At 35.4% G+C, this 20,394-nt stretch overlaps 1 protein-coding gene across 1 annotated transcript in view; it reads left to right on the top strand.

Annotated features, from left to right (window-relative positions):
- LOC117343903 overlaps nt 1-20,394 on the top strand; it is a 49,725-nt gene that overhangs the window by 19,540 nt on the left and 9,791 nt on the right. The window lies entirely within an intron of this gene.

Below are 20,394 nucleotides of genomic sequence, written 5' to 3'. Positions count from 1 at the left end.
TTATTGTGTTCTTTACCGATTCCATAATCCTGACTCTGATGTCTGACTTGACAAACTGTAGTTCATATTTAGATTAATAAGATCAAAAGTGAAAAACGCTAATGATCAAATGAAGTTTAAATAGATAATTGTCTAGACCGAGAGTGCATGTTTACTTGTTTCTTTTAATTTTCATGCTTCGTTTAAAAACAAAAGTGAGAATCAAATATCATAATAGAAATTGTAAATATTGTGACATTTAAGATTTAAATAGGAGATTATACAAATGACTTACAAGAAAACTCGGCCGAGCTAAGTTGTATTGGTTTACACTGAGTATTATAACGTTGTGATACTTCGTTTGTACAATAATTTTTATTTGAATTTCGGGACAATAAAGACACCAAACTTCATCTCTTGTCACCATAGCAACACTTGGTACATGACGTCTCCTCGACTTTACGTCCTCATGTGTTCCTGACTACTGTGATAACGTACTAAAACATGATACTACCAAAAGTCCTTGAGTGAGTCACTCATCTATGGTCACCGTCCTCATCCATTGTGTGGTTATAACAGTTGCTAGGACGTCAAACTACTACAAAATACAAGTTATTTTGTTTTTGTTTTTGTTTTTGTTCTTTACCAAAAAGAATGTGACAGCATAAATAACCAGGGAGAGGGTTAATAAAGACACAGCCTGCTGCGCAACCTGTTATGCTAACACTAAAGTTGTTAGAAATTAAATGAAGTCATTTCTGACGTCACGGGTCTTTAGATACCTACAATAGTACGCATATTTGCGGTTGTGTATGTTTTATGAATACAATGCGGAACTGCTGAGGAAACTATGATATGCATATTTATGAATGTGTCACGTCAGTATATAGTAGTCTGTCAAGGCAATACTGTGTGTACTGACTCTAACAACTTAATGTTTACTCAGCACTATTGGGTCTTAACGAACATTGTAGCGGAATGACTCGATCCAGGGGTACAAAGGCATACACTGTTTAGAGATTATAAAACAAAAAATCAAAGAAACTAAAATCCCAATCAGCACAGTCGAGTAGCTTTGCGGTCAAATGAGTCAACTCTTGAGTACAAAAAATTAAACTGTTTAAGATTGCAGAAAGTGGTCAGAGACTAAAGATCGGGTCGTACATGTATGTAGCTGTGTACATGAGTACAAAAACTTATAAACTGTTTAAAGATTGTAAAAAGTGGTCAAAGACACTAATAGTCCTGTCAGTACAAAAAGTGTAAAAAGTGTAAAAGGGCTGGAATTAAAAAAAAAGGAGTTGTCAAATGTTGACTATTACCAGATGAAGTCTATGATGATTGCTCGCAGTTCTGTAGATTTTTCGTGTTAATAATATAACGTCTTTTTTTTCAAATTAGTCGACGTCGATAGCGACATTGACATTTGTTAAAGAACACCAAGACACTTCTTTCACATACAAACAGCTGTTAAGGTCGGTAGTTTTCCATAAAATCAAGTTTATGACGAACCGTTCCAGACATGTCTCCAGGTGCCCACTATGACACATGCATACCGTCATCCTGAATATAATCATTAAATAGCATATGCTTAATTAGTTGTAAGTACTCCATCTTGATCTGAAGTATTACTGGAGAGAATTTATATCTCCAAACATGTCTCGTACTCATTTAATGTCTTATTTCATGTTGTTAAACGACATGATTACATACCCTAAATAAAATGTTTGGGATGCTAAACATTCATTTTACTTTAATTTCAGTGGATTTTTAACTTAATGGTATTGTATTTTTCTGTTGTGTTTACGGTATAGATCAAACAACAGTAACCATATATCATCACAATATAATTTCCAAATGTTATCTATTCCATGACATCCATTTGGTATTTTTGTTAAAAAGACAGAGGTAATAATACCTAATTATGCTGTGATTGAATTTATATTCAAATTGTTTTAAATGTGTACGTCATAGCTTCATTGCGTCACATGCATTGTGTTATCGCGAAAGAGCAGGGGTCAAACTAGTTTGTAAATTTAGATATTGTATAAAGATCAAATACTGTAAGGAATGTTTGCCAAGATACATTAGTTGTGTGATATAAACATTGCAACATATACAGGATATTAGCAGCTTATTGTCTGTGAGTATATCATGTATACAACTTATTGTTATTTTAAGATCATTTGTTATGTCTACATAGAGGATCTTAGAGGGGTCGCAGTAAATTGATATGCCACTCGTCTAAAGGTTCTTAGCATATCGTTTTATTGAACGAGATTAATTACATATGACATAGCCACACGTGCAAGATTCTGTTCATCTTATATTTGTGGAAACTCTCTAATAATATGTCAACCATGCGGCGTCATTATGGTTATTGTGACGTCATAAATTATTTGTGACGTCACAATTGTATTACACTCGTGTCTTACGTGTACGATATACATGACATGGAATATCACATGGCAGAACAAACCAGTTATGTGATAAATGTAATGTAGAAATATTCGTTCCAAATACTCCTTTACACATTACACTACCAAACATCACGGAGGCAAATTAGTGTTTTATCTTTACCTTTGTCATGATCTATGCCAGAAAAAAAGTAGGGGCACTAAGGTGTTCTCGGCCTGGAGCTGTCAATAAGTCACTCTTTCATTAGCTCCTGTGCCAACCTCCTGAATCCAGGATTACAGATAACCTCAGGTCATGACGGATAGTTAAGTCAATCATATCTCGACGGGGAGCCAGGCGAAAGTAAACGATAATTGGCTGAATCGCTCCATCTTATTCACTATCATAACTCAAAATACATTAATATGGGACAACGCCCCTCAACTTTCCTATTATATTTTGTTGGAAAACAGAAATATCATTGATAACGACGATGACTTCACCGTTATCGCAGCCCAGATATATTAGTAACAATGTTGTCGAAATGCTTAGAAGATAATCTGGTTCAAGAGGTTGGGGCTAAGTCTTATCGCCAATAATGTCGATAACTTTGGCACACTGGAACATATAAAGGTGGAGGAATTGTATAGAAGAATTTATTTTTGAAAATGTAGAAACATCAGTGGCTTCTGATAAAACTTAATAACATTTTTTTGTGTTTAAGTTATGAGTAGATACGTATTAATTCTTGATTTGGCAGGAGAAAGGGTCCCATTGTGTATATAATTTGATCTGAATAATACATTCAAGGAATGCGCAAGAGACACGTGCGTGAACTGACGTTTCATATAAATATAATAATAGATACAAGATGTACTGGATATAAACCTGCATTATAAAGGTGTTATGTTCCTCAATTATGCTTGGTCAAAATGTTGAATTCCAGGAGGAACAGTATTCTGATTGTTTACCATGATATTTAAATCTTACAAAACTTTCCTCTCTTAAAAGTTTTGTTATAATTTATGAGGACGACAATCTTTAGGCGAAAGATTAGTTTTTTTAAGATGAATATGTTGCCGTAGTTCAGGACACAAGGAAAAGGGAAGTGAAAACACCATTCTATAATTGGGTATGGAACCGTGTCCAAATATCCGGAAAATGTGTTAATGATGTGACATTTAATCACGATTGGTTTATAGTCATTACTCTGATAAATGCGTCGTGAGATGAACTGTGTGTAAGCGTAGTAGTTAGGGCCTACGGTATATACTCTAAGTGATATTGTACCAAGATCGTGCTCAGGTTAGCAGTAAAATCCGTTGAAATCTCTTACTTCCATAATGCTTACAAAAACATCGAAAACGTTATATCAACGTACTTTAAATGCAAAATGTTCATATACGACTTAAGTATTATGGCTGAACTGTGACAAGTATTATATGCCTAGAGGAAATCAGTTTAAAACAAACATCATGAGTTATGCCCTGAATTACAACGTTGCAATTGAATTAGTAGAAACCACTTGTTTGTAATAGTCCAGAACAGGGAAAGGTGCCAATATTTATTGCATAATAATAACAATCCTCGCAACATTCCGGAACTTTAAGTCGTCTTTCTTTCTGTATACACACCAGGCATATTAGAAACCCGATCTCAAACAAGCTTGTAAGAAACGTTCTGCTGGTTTTCATTTCACTTTACGAATACATTTCTACATTTGAGGAGCGTGTGGTTTAAATTTAAATATATACATTCCCAGCAGCTTTCGAAAACATTATTCTGTTTTCTATAAGGTGCATTCGATTTACTGTAGACGAGTAGAATCGGCAGGTGATGGACTAAGGCCAACTAAGCTTCAGTATTTGTGGTTGGGTCATTAACCACGCTACTATAATGCAAAGTTCTGCCAAAAACAACAGTTTCACAAATGTAGATCGCGAGGGTAATGGCTTCAATGTATATATTTTGTGTCTGCGGATCTATGAACATTGACCGGGTTGAAATACATGTTCGTAGAAAGGAAATCGCATTACTATATCGGTATAATCCGTCAAAACTCGTAGTCGAATGTGATTCCAAGCTTCCAATCCTCTCTTCCATTTGCAATACTCACTGTAACTCAAATTGCCGTTTTCTTCCTGTCTACTCTGTTTGCATTGTTGTCCTTTGTTCGTGCATGACCCTTGCTGTTGTTGCCCAAAATGCATCCGTCCTTTGGCTGTTCCATCTCCCTAGACACACATCATCATATGACTATGGCTGTTGTCATCTCCCTAGACACACATCCTCATATGACTCTGACTGATGTCATCTCCCTAGACACACATCCTCATATGACTCTGACTGATGTCATCTCCCTAGACACACATCCTCATATGACTCTGACTGTTGTCATCTCCCTAGACACACATCCTCATATGACTCTGACTGTTGTCATCTCCCTAGACACACATCCTCATATGACTCTGACTGTTGTCATCTCCCTAGACACACATCCTCATATGTCTCTGGCTGTTGTCATCTCCCTAGACACACATACTATATGTCTCTGGCTGTTGTCATCTCCCTAGACACACATACTATATGTCTCTGGCTGTTGTCATCTCTCTAGACACACATACTATATGTCTCTGACTGTTGTCATCTCCCTAGACACACATCCTCATATGACTCTGACTGATGTCATCTTCCTAGACACACATACTATATGTCTCTGACTGTTATCATCTCCCTAGACAAACTCCTCATATGACTGGATGTTGTCATCTCCCTAGACACACATCCTCATATGACTCTGGCTGTTGTCATCTCCCTAGACACACATCCTCATATGACTCTGACTGTTGTCATCTCCCTAGACACACATCCTCTTATGACTCTGGCTGTTGTCATCTCCCTAGACACACATCCTCATATGACTCTGACTGTTGTCATCTCCCTAGACACACATCCTCATATGACCCTTGATGTTGTCATCTCTCTAGACACACATCCTCATATGACTCTGACTGTTGTCATCTCCATAGACGCCCGTCCTCATCTGACTCTGACTGTTGTCATCTCCCTAGACACACATACTCATATGACTCTGACTGATGTCATCTCCCTAGACACACATACTCATATGTCTCTGACTGTTGTCATCTCCCTAGACAAACTCATATGACTGGCTGTTGTCACATATCCCTAGACACATAAAATCCTTATATGAATTGCTGTTGTCATCTCCCTAGTCACCGGTCCTCATATGACCCTGGATCTTGTCATCCTTCTCAGACACCCGTCCTCACATGATCTTCGTTATCGGTATTCTCTAGATACCTGTTCTCATTCCACTCATGTGTTTGGTATCCCCTAGGCATCTGTCCTAAAAGTACCTGGCTTTTGAAGTTTTCCTAGACACATGTTCCCATAAGACCCTAGAGGTTGGTCTCCTCCAAGACATCAGTTCAGAAAAAAACTGGCTTTTGATGTTCCCCTAGACACCAAACATCACATGACCTCGGCATTTGGTGTTCTCCTACACATGTCCCTATAAGACCCTTGCAATTTGTGTCCCCTAGACACATGTCACAACAGACTCTGGCAGTTGGTATTCCGCTTGACACCAGTCCTCAGAAAAACCTGGCTTTTGCTGTTTACCTAGACATCTGTCCCAATAAGACCCCGACGGTTGGTGTCCTCTTGACACATGTCCCAAAAGGACTCTGACTTATACCCAAATCAATCAATGAATCAATGAATCAATCAATCAATCAATCAATCAAGCAAGCAAGCAATCAATCAATCAATCAATCAATCAATCAATCAATCAATCAATCAATCAATCAATCAATCAATCAATCAAGCAATCAATCAATCAATCAATCAATCAATCAATCAATCAATCAATCAATCAATCAATCAATAAATGAATTAATCAATCAATCAATCAATCAATCAATCAATCAATCAATCAATCAATCAATCAAGCAAGCAAGCAATCAATCAATCAATCAATCAATCAATCAATGAATCAATCAATCAATCAATCAATCAATCAAGCAAGCAATCAAGCAACTAACCAAGCAACCAAACAAGCAATTAAATTAAGGCTTTGAAGAAACAGGACAAAGTACTGTACTTGATGGGACTATAGACAGAACTAAATATACACAATGAGATGAAGACCATTATACACAGAATGTATGTATATATATTCACACAGTTCGTCTGAGTCAAGGCCAACTATCTTAAAACATGGCATATACGTCTCCACATCTTATAGACAATCTTCCATTTTTTGTGGAAAGCACCAGGCGAACGTCAAAATATCATACTTCAAGTACGCGTAATCCGAGAAAAAGTTGGAGATACTTTCCTGTCAGAACCATCGGTTCTATTTTTATATGTTGAACCTATTATACTGCGTACAGTGTAGTGTGCTGTAACTTAAACAAGGGAAACGGGTCTAATGACGAAATGGTCCGGTCCCTTCAGTCTAGACTTACACACAAGTACACGTGCACAAATTCTAGCACTTTAAACATTTTTATGATCTGGATGACATGATCCGACACCGAAGTTTTAGTCATCAATCTCGCGATAAGTAAACGAGACTTTGTATGCTTCTCTTCCTTACAGTATTGCATAACCATCGCACCATAAACCAACTTTTATTTTTTTGTTTCTTTTTCAGATTAACACCGGGCCATTTTCTTAAAACATAACATAATAGTTTAAAGATTTGCCCATGCTATGGTTTTATATTTCGGTTTGTGGTTAATCATGGTTGTAAATTGATACAGACATATATGGATTTTCTCTTCACAGACAATATAACTTGTCATAGTTTATGTTTACTATGCACGCGTAGATATCACGCGCGTTGGCACGGAACGCCACTTGCACATGTGAAGGTTAAATTTATAAAAACCTCCGATGTTATCCTATATCCTGTATTACTCCAAAGAAATATGTGCTGCTTGTGGCGAATTCCTTGTAAGATCAAGAGGAGATATCGAAGGGGATATTTAGTTTTAAGTGAAAAACTTTTGATGTAGAAGTCGACAGTTTTTAACCAATAAGTGACAAACATAACATGTAGGGGGTAAGAATAATCCTACTCAAAACTATCTATATATAATGGTATCATCACGCCATAATATAATAAATGTCTCTCAGAAACAAAACACGCAACATATTTATTTCCTTTTTTCCTCTATCAAATGTTCCTCTAAAACACCAAGATGGACGTTTAGTAGTAGGTGTAACTTCGCTAGCATGAGAAACGTGAGTATTAACACGCTGGTCTGATAGCGTTATATACGTGTAAGGGTCATATTAGGACACGGAATTGAGACGTTTATCTATAAAATAAGTCTATAGTTACTGATGATATTAATAACTTTGCCGGGATAACTGTCTATGTACTGAGTATAGAGACTCACTGAGGAACCCAACAGAGAGATTCATACTGATGGACGAATGTTGGTTTATGGAACATGAGGTGATCGCGTTCATTTAAGTAACCGTTTTATATATTTCACCCGCGGTAGTTATTTTTCCCAAGAGTTCGGCGGGCACTTTTTGTTAATTTGTTAAGAAATGCCAAATACAACTACTAGGACGTGTTTTTTTCACAATATCAATTGAGGTTTGAGGATATGACCTAAAGTGAAATGTCGCTAATTAATATGCAAAGCTTACAATATCCAAAATATGTGCAGATATTACAATTTATTGCTAATTACAACAAATAATGAGCAATGCTACACTTTTCGAAGTGAAACTCATAGAAATCTATATAAAAATGAATTATAACAAAAACAATTGGGAACTAAAATTTGGTATCATCACTTGCGCAACCCCGAGAAGCGGCCTTCAAGCGTTACCCAATCAAAACGCATTGAACCACGTGATCGAAAAGTAGTCTCGGTCAAAGGTCGCCGTGTCAATCAATCAAAATGCATTAAGAGTTTATTCCACGAAGCAGACAGTTACATGTAATACAATTATCCAATAAAATGATAAAATAAAATAAAAAGTGTTAAAATTTGCGAAATAAACATTTGATTGTTAAATGTGTGTTTTTACGGAAGTTAACAGATTCACACAAAGGTTTCCAGTACAGCAACATTAAGACTTACTAATTTTGTTTTGGATATTAATGTCTGAAACCCTACATAGTGTTCAATTTGACGTTTTGTAAATAATTAATAAATTGTTACAAAATACCATTAAATTGACCCAGTTCTGTGTTATGTACATGTAGTCCAACATCTTGTTTAGATTTCTGGAGCGAGTCTAATTACTACATCCGGTACGGAATTCGAAAAGAATGAAAACAGTTAAAGCTTGGATTTAGTTGCCTTTGGATTTGGGCGATATGATTATCTTGTCATTTTTTATGGAAGCTGTGGTATTTAGCCACACTTATATATCCTCTGAAGGTTTAACATACATGCATATTGTTTTTACTACTGTGCATAGTTCCATTTTCTCAGATGTGTAAATGTGTACCTATAATTTTATTTGTACATCTTCTAAACATCGGATAAAATGAAATGTAGTCTCCTTTACTCCAACCTTTAACAAATGAATCTGCCAATGGTTTGACCCACGCCTGGATATAAAATCTTACTTCACAATCTCTGGATCTAAAGGCATAGTGACCTACACTGTTTTCTTACTGAATATCAAACAATATCTAAATTATACGGTATCTTTGTTTTCTTCTATATCCCAAACATATACCAGACCATTTTCTTTAACATCTACTTAAAATGCTGCGCGTACATAGCTTTGATATAACTGCAGATAGGACGAGTGTTATGAACTTTGGGGTAAAAGAATATACAAGGGATCAGGACCGGAAGTTGTTAGATGTACATCAATGTTAAGTAATTATACCCCTGATAAGTCAATATACATGTAGTTATAATAGTACTCTCTTCATTGCATGTGCAAAACATGGTGTCTGTAGTAGTCATTCGTTTTCTAAATGAATTACATTCCTGTGTATATATCGTCATTGGCAGCAAGGAAGAGAACGATTTCCGGTTCTCGTTCACTCGGAAGCTTCTGTGTCATTGTCATTAAAATACTTGTAATGTTAAGCTTTGTGGCGACATATGTTTATTTATAGACTTAATTGACATTTCCATCCACAGAAAGCCAACCCTACAAATGTGCATTTATTGACAAACGAAACAGGAAATTCCAAATCGACACGCCCTCACAAGGATAACAGAGAATGATATTGTAATTTTATAAATATTTTTATTCAAATTGAGTTGGAATTAATGACATTTTTTCTATAATATTGATTTATTTATTATATCATAATACTAATGTAATATCATATTACATGAGTTTATCTATCATATTTGGCTTGGGTTTCCATTTTTCAAAGATAATATTGGATAGCTAATATGACTAACGCCCAATAGAACGACTTAATGAGTTTAATATGTGGTGAAGATTATGTCATTACTTTGCTTATACAGTCAAATTTTAATTCAAAATATGGCGATGACAAATTGAACTGTAACCTTACATCATTTGGTTGGGCGAAGTACATGTTTAAGCATTTCCCGGCTCGGACATAAACTTTAATGTTTCTGTTAGATTTATTCGTGCCCGTCCGTTCCGTACACAGATAAAAAATTATTTTATAGAAATACTATGATATACGCTAGTGCAAGCTGTAACCTGAGCTAAATAAAATGTGTTATTTTTAGAGAAATAGTCTCCTATTTTATACAGCTAACAGGGAAGACAGTGATAAAAAAAAGTATTAATTCGAGAGAAAAATAAATGAAAACAAAACAGAAAACATGATCCAGATGTAAATGACATATTCATAAGGAATATCTAAATCCAGCGACAAGGCCCTAGTGTCATCAAACTATGGAATCACATTCATTCAAAAAATCACATAAGCATGTTTACATGTGATGTTATATATTATAGGTACCGTTATGACTTTGTTATTTTCAAAAGATCTTCAACCTAATGAACTTAATACCATAATATAGGAGGTAAGCTCTTATAATATTGGTATACAAATTCAACAGGTGTTAAATCGCTCGGTACTATTACACCAAGTCTGTACCATACATAAGCCTCCAAGGTATTCCATCCTATACTTGTAATAGATTCTTGGAAATCCCGGATATATCTGAGACTTTTATTTAAACAGATAAATCGTAAATGGGCCAATAGCAGCAGGCGTTGTATACCATTGATACGTTATCTTGGGTAATTTACTTTGAGAGAAAATCCCCCGTTATTTTGTAGCAGATGGGAACGGTATGTTTTCCCCTCTACCACTCCCCGACATACTTTTTATAATATAGTGAACATTTTCTTTGCTTTCAATTATATAGCCAATGTAGTCAGACTGAACCTTCCTGTCGGGAGTTTTTTCTTGTCTGTATGTAACAGACTCGGACATCTGACAACGACTTGGACATCTGACAACGACTTGGACATCTGACAACGACTTGGACATTTGACAACGACTTGGACATCTGGTAACGACTTGGACATCTGACAACGACTTGGACATCTGACAACGACTTGGACATCTGGTAACGACTAGGACATCTGACAACGACTTGGACATCTGATAACGACTTGGACATATGACAACGACTTGGACATCTGACAACGACTTGGACATCTGACAACGACTTGGACATCTGATAACGACTTGGACATCTGGTAACGACTAGGACATCTGACAACGACTTGGACATCTGATAACGATTTTGACATATGACAACGACTTGGACATCTGACAACGACTTGGACATCTGACAACGACTTGGACATCTGAAAACGACTTGGACATCTGACAACGACTGGGCCACCTGACAATAGACAGTTATCTGACAACGACGTGGTCATCAGACAACGACTGGGTCATCAGACAACGATATTAAAGATATTGAAATATTAGCCCCACTCGTGAGATATATTTTGTATTACTGAAGACACTGTTAGATATCCTCTATATATCTGTGTTACATGTTTGTACATATGCCATCACCTTTCTACGACTAGCTAGTCAACTATTAACTACACACAGAGAAAAAAACGGATAAAGATGTTCTACAAGATGTAACTAATTTAATCATTACCACCTATGTTTCTTTTAAATTATCTGTGGGTATGATATCATTGATCGTTTCCGGTTTTTTGTGTGTTAATGGGCCATTAAGGATATTATAATCATAATACTAATTAAATATACCAACACTGGGCTTTAGAAAGGAAGCACGGATTATGTACAAACTAATGCCAAAATATATATAGCACAGTTTAATCAAACAAAGTTCGTCACTATTATTTGCTTTCACGGAGTGTTTGACCTTTGTTATGAGATCCAAATGTTTCTTGAAAATTACACAAATAACAGGTCTCAATGAAATTATATACTTCGTTAACAAACAGTATCAGTATAACATACTGCAAAGAGATTCCCTAACGTTGATGTACATAATGTAGATAAGGAGATGACAAATGATTGGTCAACTAAAAAGTTAGTTTAAAATCTTATTTAGACAATCAAATATGTACCATGTATAACTTAATATGTTTTATGTAGATAATTAAATATGTACAATGTATAACGTACGCTGTTTTAATACAGACAATATAATATGTACAATGTATAACTTCATATGTTTTTTATGTAGATAATTAAATATGTACAATGTATAACTTAATATGTTTTTTATGTAGATAATTAAATATGTACAATGTATAACTTAATCTATTTTTATGTAGACAATTAAATGTGTAACGTAAAATGTTTTAATGTATACAGTTTAATATGTACAATGTATAATGTAAACTGATTTAATACAGACAATTATATATGTACAATCTATAACGTTAACTGATTTAATACAGACAATTATATGCGTACAATGTACATATATAACATAAACTGTTTTAATACAAGCAAACTTTATATGTACAATGTACAACGTAAACTGTTTACAATATGTGTTAAATATGATGAATGCAGTGAACAAATAACCATATTGGTGAAAACACTAACACGTTGCATTTAAAAAAAATAGAAATGATTTGTGTAGTTGACCTGGTAAAATCACAAGTATTGGGGACAACAAACTGCTCTTATTACAGTTGTAAATTATTCGTGTGGTGTAGGGTGAATACACTTCATTCTTATCTGCGCGTGTTTGATTCTTATCTGTTGATCGGAGTGTTATCCTACAAAACTTGGGAACATTTGATACAATAAGTTGTTACGGCATGTTTACATAAAGACCGAAAAGAGAGATCTGGTTCATAGCAGAATAGAGAAAGTGTCCACATATGTTCCTAATCAACTGTATTTCATTGCTAAGATAATACCATGATACAATCAAAGACCACATTCTTTATTCGTCTCCCTTTGTTCCAACCTTCAGAGCCGAGTCCACTCTATCATAAACCTTTTATACATCAATGAAACTGTAGGATATTAGAATATACCCAGCCTTGTGGAAGTGCAGATTAAGCTCCTGGTGGAATAGGCTCACGATTGATCTATTTATATATACCTTTTCATTGTTTTCCTCATTGTTATTTCCTTTTATTTAAAATCTGGTATTCAGAAAAAAGTGTGGCATTTCTTTTGATAATGATTGAAGGACGATAAGGCAGATTGAATTTCTTTTAAACAATGAAACTGATCTTTGCTGTTATTATAAAAACACAATAGCTGGACTTTACCAAACAAGTATATGGTGTCCGTTGATGTTAAAGCGACACTATGGTACGTCATAGAATTCATTTATGTTTAGATGGTTTGGTTTGTATTGTTTAACGTCCTTTCAACTCTTAAGGCCATTTAATTACTGCCTCCCCTGTGTGCAATGTGCATGCGAGTGGTGAATGTAAGTATTTTGGGAGACTGATGTATATTCGTTTAAGTCTCCTTGCTGAAAAATACTACCGAAGACAACGGGCGAACCAGTCGTTCCACCCCTTATGAGCTGTGCGTTTAGCAGGAGTAGTAACTAACATTTTCATAGATTCTGCTATGTCTCGGCTAGGGAACAGAACTCAAAACCTTCCTCATAGGAGAGAACCCTCAACTACAGGTCAAAATTGACGCAATGACAAGGGAGAGTTTTGGAGGAAGAAAGTTGTTCACAAAGAAGATAAAAGATAGTATCCCAAATGTAGTCGCCTCTTACAATCATGCAACCGGGGCAACGGGTACCATTCTAACATCTTTCTTAAAGAAGTGACAATACGAGGTACACAGATATACCTTAAGACTTTAACGATACATATTTCTCACTTTCAAAGTATTTTGACTCATTCGGAGATGCTCTACGTAACTTTGCGTACTAAAAAAGATAAGTGACAGGTTAATTCCAATTAACTTATCCATGGTAACAAGCCGTCCGTGTGATTGTTTCACACACATAGCAGGCTACGTACACACAATAATAAAACCTTTGGTGGCTGTGTGTTAATAAAACAAACAATAATATCGGTAGTTGCTCCATATATAATTAACGTATATATTTTGGCGTACTCCAATTTGGGCACTTTATCAAATTTTAATAGAAAGGTCATTTGGTGAATAGACGCGTCTCGATTTTACGTTACTGACACCAATAATTATCAGTAGTATATCATTCATATTTGCTCAATGTCTTAAACGCCAAAAACATTAAATCAACCCGGAAATATTATTTTTTCCAGTATATCAAAAAGCCATTAGCTAAATTTCATAAGTTATATTGAATGGACAAATACTTGTCTTGTGTTTGATAAACGTATCTATATTTATTCTACTCTCAAAGGGTAACTGCTTCAGGCGGTTAAAAATCCTCGAAAAACCTGTGTCAAATGAGGACTTGCGAGGATGAGACATGAGAGTAAACAGCGTAAAATGAAATAAAAACGTAAAACATGAAACAAAACGAACAAAAACACAAATATTGAACGGATGACAAGATGCCAAGCGATGGCCTAACTAGACGTACATGTAGTTAAAAGCTTGATTTGGTAATATAGATACTACTAGGGCGTTCATCGCTAATTTTGGACGTGTATATCACTTATCTCATATCTCATATTAACCTTCATTTGTAACATTAAAGATACTGATAATATTACTACAACCCGCCAAGAACAGGAAAAAATGACCTATTTAAGAGCCGCTAGCTCCTCTGGTACAGACACACTGTCTATTTACATGTTCAATCTGAGACGTCGGAGCAAATTTCACAGGGTCCTGCGGCCTCATTATCCAGCTTATGTTGAAGTTAATCATAGCTTTAATGTTTATCAATGCCTCTAGGATAATGTTTCAAAGTTCCATCGTGCTGATTTTATCTGATCAAATGATCACACTTGTTTTACACGTTAAACGAATCAAACTGCCATATGCTTTCACAACAGCCAAAACAACCCTTCAGAAGCCCTTGAGTAGTCTGGTATGTTTTCATACACTCGAACGGGATAGAGTTTCTTGAGGTTACGGAATCGTGTCAGAATTCGTCTACAACAAACAAATTTAAGAGAAATATATTTATACAATTTATTATTTACCAGAGATTTAAAGCAAGGCTTGACTCTCTGACGCCAACTGGTTTTACAAACCAGCGTGTGTAGGTTTTCACACACATAGGTACATAGTACAGCGTTTTAAAGACCAAATTTAAAGCTGTTTGTTTTAATTATTTACTAATCACACGGTTATAGGACACGAGAGCTAATCGTTTTCTCTGCCGTTGTGGTTTTTTTTTTTAGAATAATCTCCACCTCTTCTGGCGCTCTGCTAGGATTACAATGTCGGATTGTTGAATAGTTAATTGTTGTATTATTTTTCAATATACATTTATGTGAATACTCATTAGTTACTTTCTCTGTGATAACCAGTAACAAAAGCCTTCATTGTATCATAGAATAGTTAAATACAACCTTTACATACTTCGAGGAGATGGCATTCCTTAGATTTGGTCAGAGTTGTTGTAATACTTTGAGATTTGGTCTTGATTATCATGGTTTAATTCGCCAAAGGAACAGAAATGAGTGATCATATTGAGCTGTTCATTTTAGTGTTTAATTGATTGTTTTGTTGTTTGTTTTGTTGTCTGTTTGGGATTTAACGTCTCTGCAACAACCATACAGCCATGTCTTACATGTAAAAGGATGGGTGTCGAGGAGAACATAAACGGACAAAAACAAAGCACAGAAAAAGATAGAAAAGGCTTCTTCAAAACCATATCCCCATCTTCATTAAACAGATCATAAAGGCACGAGACTTAGAACGTTTGCACTGTACAGATCACGCGCAGAAAGGAATATATATTTGTACTTGAAAATGTAATGAGGTTTGTAGGCTAATTCATCCCATTGCCTGAAGAGTTCATATAGTCCTGCCCCGCAAACTTTTTCCATAAATACTCAGAACACATGCTTGGAGGGCGGGTACCTCTACTATCAGACATTTAGAACATCAATATTTTTTCCGAAAATTAGCCCCAGTTTCCGACGGAATCTAAAACAGGTGTGTTTTGTAATATGAATGGCGTATCTTTTGAACTTACAAATAAAATAAATTGAAAATTGATGTTTAGCGATAGGTTGCAATTCCTTTAAACTATACGCGAACAGTTTTTTTTCGTGTTTGCAAACCAGCAAAACTGGAAAATATTTCTATCAGAAGTGTTCGCGGAATTCACTTTGTATGTTATGCTATTAATTCCAATCCTGCCAATCGTTTGATGTACTTGACGGAATACTTATCAGAAAAGTTTTATCGCTTAATGGGAAATACGTCACCATTAGATAGAACGCTACACGTGTTGATTATATAATACGGCATACTGATGGCTTTAACTGTTAGTTTTATACACCAATATCAATTTGCATGGTGTTGATGTAACCTGCTATCTTTAATCGTGAACGAACACATGTTTGCTTCGTCTTCACAGTGATTTACGTCAAACGCAACACAATTGAGTTTCTCCATAAATATTTATTGTCATGAAAAATAGGATTTTTTTCAAATATAAAAATAACAAAACATCCGGACGCCAACCTGTAATGTTGTTGATTTAGAAATATTTGTATTATGAAATTAACAACAACAACTTTCGGACGCAAATCTACATTGTTGTGGATAAGGAAATATTTATATTATGATATTAACAACAAAACGCGCGGACGCAAATCTGCATTGTTGTGGATTAAGAAATATTTGTATTATGAAATTAACAACAAAAACTTCCGGACGCAAATCTGCATTGTTGTGGATAAGGAAATATTTCTATTATGAAAATTACACAAAAACAACAAATCTTTCACTGCATAATACCTCACATAAGCCCGACATCGATGTGTGTACTTCAGTTAAGATAACCCATATTCAGGTATTGTATTTTGACTGATGAATGATGATTTAATGAAACAAGAAATGACTTACTAACTAAGGTAATGGTAACGAACTTATAGACAAGAAACAAGGACAAGGAATTTCGATGAAGACAAATTTTGGGTCACATATGTCCAGGCTGTGTTTCCAAAACCCTACAGGGGACTACAGCAGATGACTTTCATTTTGTTTTATCATTTTAGTATTCATAGTGGAAACTGTTTTGCTAAGTATCGAATCTAGATCATTTTGTCTATAATAGCTGTTTTAATAGCTTCCGTCCCTACGACGACCTTTTCGGTACTGTCTTGGTCGCCAATACAGTCACTTGACCAGAAAATAACTTACTTTACCATTCATTTTTTTAAATCTGAAAAATTGAAGCTTCCGTTCGTTGAATAATTAGCCAAATAGTTCGTAAGTTCATTTATGAAAATTATCCAAATTAACATTCCAAAATGCATTTAATCATGACAGTGTTTATTTGCAGGGATTTATAAACGTTTGAATTGTTATTAAGTAAATAGTAAGATTTAATATTAGGCGCAAGGAGTGTGACGTTATTGTTATTATGCCGATATTTCTAGTACGATATTGAGAATAATATTTGACAAAAGAAAATTGTTTTCCTTAAATCAATGAAAATATAGATATCGGGCAGCAACCACTAATTGATTGGCAGTTTGTTAAGTATGTATAAGATCTAATATCAGGCGCGAGGAGCGTGACGTCATTGTTGTTATAATGATAAAAGTATCAAGCTATTGAGAGTAACTGTATGACAAAAAAATTGTTTCTTTAAATAATTGAAAATATAGATATCGGACTGCAACCACAAACTGATTGACAGTTTGATGAGTATGTATATAAGATTTGGCTTTGTCAGGTTCACTATGTACATGTAAATATTGCTGGAACTTTTCAGTAGAATCGTTAATTCCGCGTAATCTGGATCTTATCAAAGCTTGTTGTTATTGGCCACTCTTAAGCACACAGATGACGCGTGCGCATGTGTTATTTCACCTGCTTGTCGGAGAAATATTGTGCACGTGCATTACCTGGTGAGAAATACAGTAAGGTAATTATTCACACCTGTATTTTGAGTGTTATTTGGCAAAGGTACGTTGAATTATCGTGTCAGTGTACTTAAATCCTAACAGCAAACGAAATTACCACCAACAGAAAGATACTGCTAACGTCGTAATGTTAAGTATGATCGCTATCTTATGCATGTAAACTATTTGTTTTCATTTCACAGAGAATACATTCGGCGTTAGACGTATCTACTGTAAATTATACCACCGCATGGGATTTTTACAAGACCTTTTTTTCTGGAAAATAGTCATGAATTCAAAATTGGTAACATCCATAATGGTGTTGATGCGTGTCAACAAATTATACTGGAAAGGTTCGTCTTTGCGGTGGTAAGAATTTTCTCTCTTTCAACAGAATATACATATATATTTTTTGCGAAAGTCCTGAAATAGACCATACTATGTTGGTATTATTCTGAGTGGTAAAAACAAATACGAAGCCTTAATTGGGACACTTTTAGACTAAGCGAAAAACGTGATATATACTTTATCGAGTTCATGGACTATTGCAATGCTTGTCTGGGACTCATCATCTATGACAATTGAGGACACAATTTTATCTAAATCAATGTTTCTATACTTACCTTTATCAGAATACACGCCAGTACGACAATTAAATACCATATTACAAGTATATATCACATAAGTCACCTACCAATCTGCGGTTAAAATCCACAGAGAACGCATTGAAGTAAGAGAACGCAGTGACGTAAAGAGAACGCATTGACGTAAAGAGAACGCATTGACGTAAAGAGAACGCATTGACGTAAAGAGAACGCATTGACATAAGAGAACGCATTGACATAAGAGAACGCATTGAAGTAAGAGAACGCAGTGACGTAAAGAGAACGCAGTGACGTAAGAGAACGCAGTGACGTAAGAGAACGCAGTGACGTAAGAGAACGCATTGACGTAAAGAGGACGCAGTGACATAAGAGAACTCAGTGACGTACGTAAAGAGAACACGGTGAGGTAAAGAGAACTCGGTGACGTAAAGAGAACGCATTGACATAAGAGAACACATTGACATAACAGAACGCATTGACGTAAAGAGAACGCATTGACGTAAAGAAAACTCAGTGACGTAAAGAGAACGCAGTGACGTAAAGAGAACGCATTGACGTAACGAGAACGCATTGCCGTAAAGAGAACGCATTGACGTAAAGAGAACGCAGTGACATAAGAGAACGCATTGAAGTAAGAGAACGCATTGACGTAAAGAGAATGCAGTGACATAAGAGAACGCATTGATATAAGAGAACTCAGTGACGTAAAGAGAACGCAGTGACGTAAAGAGAACGCAGTGACGTAATGAGAACGCATTGACGTAAGAGAACGCATTGACGTAAAGAGAACGCATTGACATAAGAGAACTCAGTGACGTAAAGAGAACGCAGTGACGTAAAGAGAACGCATTGACGTAAGAGAACGCAGTGACGTAAAGAGAACGCAGTGACGTAAAGAGAACGCACTAACAACACACCGAGAATGTAATTGCAATCCTTTCCGTCTTCGCTACACTTCTACTGTGTCAATGACCCCATTATGTTTTGACTACGTCATTGCTACGTAAGTTCCGTCTTTATACGTCCGTATTATGTTCTTACTGCGTTCTAATTCGATTATGTCCTCGCTACGCTTTTTTTTTCAATATGTTTGACTGTGTTTTGACTACATCGCTTGCTTTGAGTCACAGGGGTTCTGTTCGAGTTATATATGTTAGCTGTAAATAACCGCAAAACTTAAAATTCAACATTCATTCCCATTATGAAACCTTATTAATTAGAGATTTTAAAGGTTTTAGAATGTACATGCTGGATATTCAATGTTGTGGTTCCTCACTGTTATCATACCTGTGAACAGGTACCTTAAACACTCAGTGTTGATGGTACCTACACTGCTTCACAGCTCACTTCATTTACACGAGGTTTACTTCTTTTATCAGTTCAGGAAGCAACACAATGGACAACCAATCGTTAATTGTAAAGCACCATTAAATAACATTATCAAACAAATGAATCTAAACAATTAAATACTATAATGATGCTTTTTTAAATTGTTTATCGTTCAATAACTGTGTTAACTAGTTTAGAAGTATGACAGAACGCTGAAGTTCCATTGTCACAAACTGTGTTTTGAAATACATGTAACCATAGATTCAGTAAGACAAACACATCAAAACAACCCTTTATTCCACATTTACTTCATGTGCGTCTAAACAGAAAAATCGGCGTTCTAATAAGTCCAAACAAATGTATAAAAAACAATCAACTTCATTTATATAAAAACAAATGCGGAACAATTTACATCAATTCAATAGTATAAGAATCAATCCTAGTGGATCCGGATGAAAGCAGGTGAGGAGTCTTACTTTGGGAGATTAGCATGTCAATACGATCCGTGTACAGGGGCATAAGTTTGTTTTTATTAATTTTATGAGCATGTTTGATAGAAAAAATAAATTAAAGCCTAATTCCGTCGTAACATGACTTCCGTAACCTTTCGTAGAAAATGAAATTATTGCTA

This window comes from Pecten maximus, chromosome 15 (assembly GCF_902652985.1).
Source record: "Pecten maximus chromosome 15, xPecMax1.1, whole genome shotgun sequence".
Taxonomy (NCBI): domain Eukaryota; kingdom Metazoa; phylum Mollusca; class Bivalvia; order Pectinida; family Pectinidae; genus Pecten; species Pecten maximus.
Note: the sequence above shows the minus strand (reverse complement) of the source record. Positions and strands in the feature narration are given on the sequence as shown.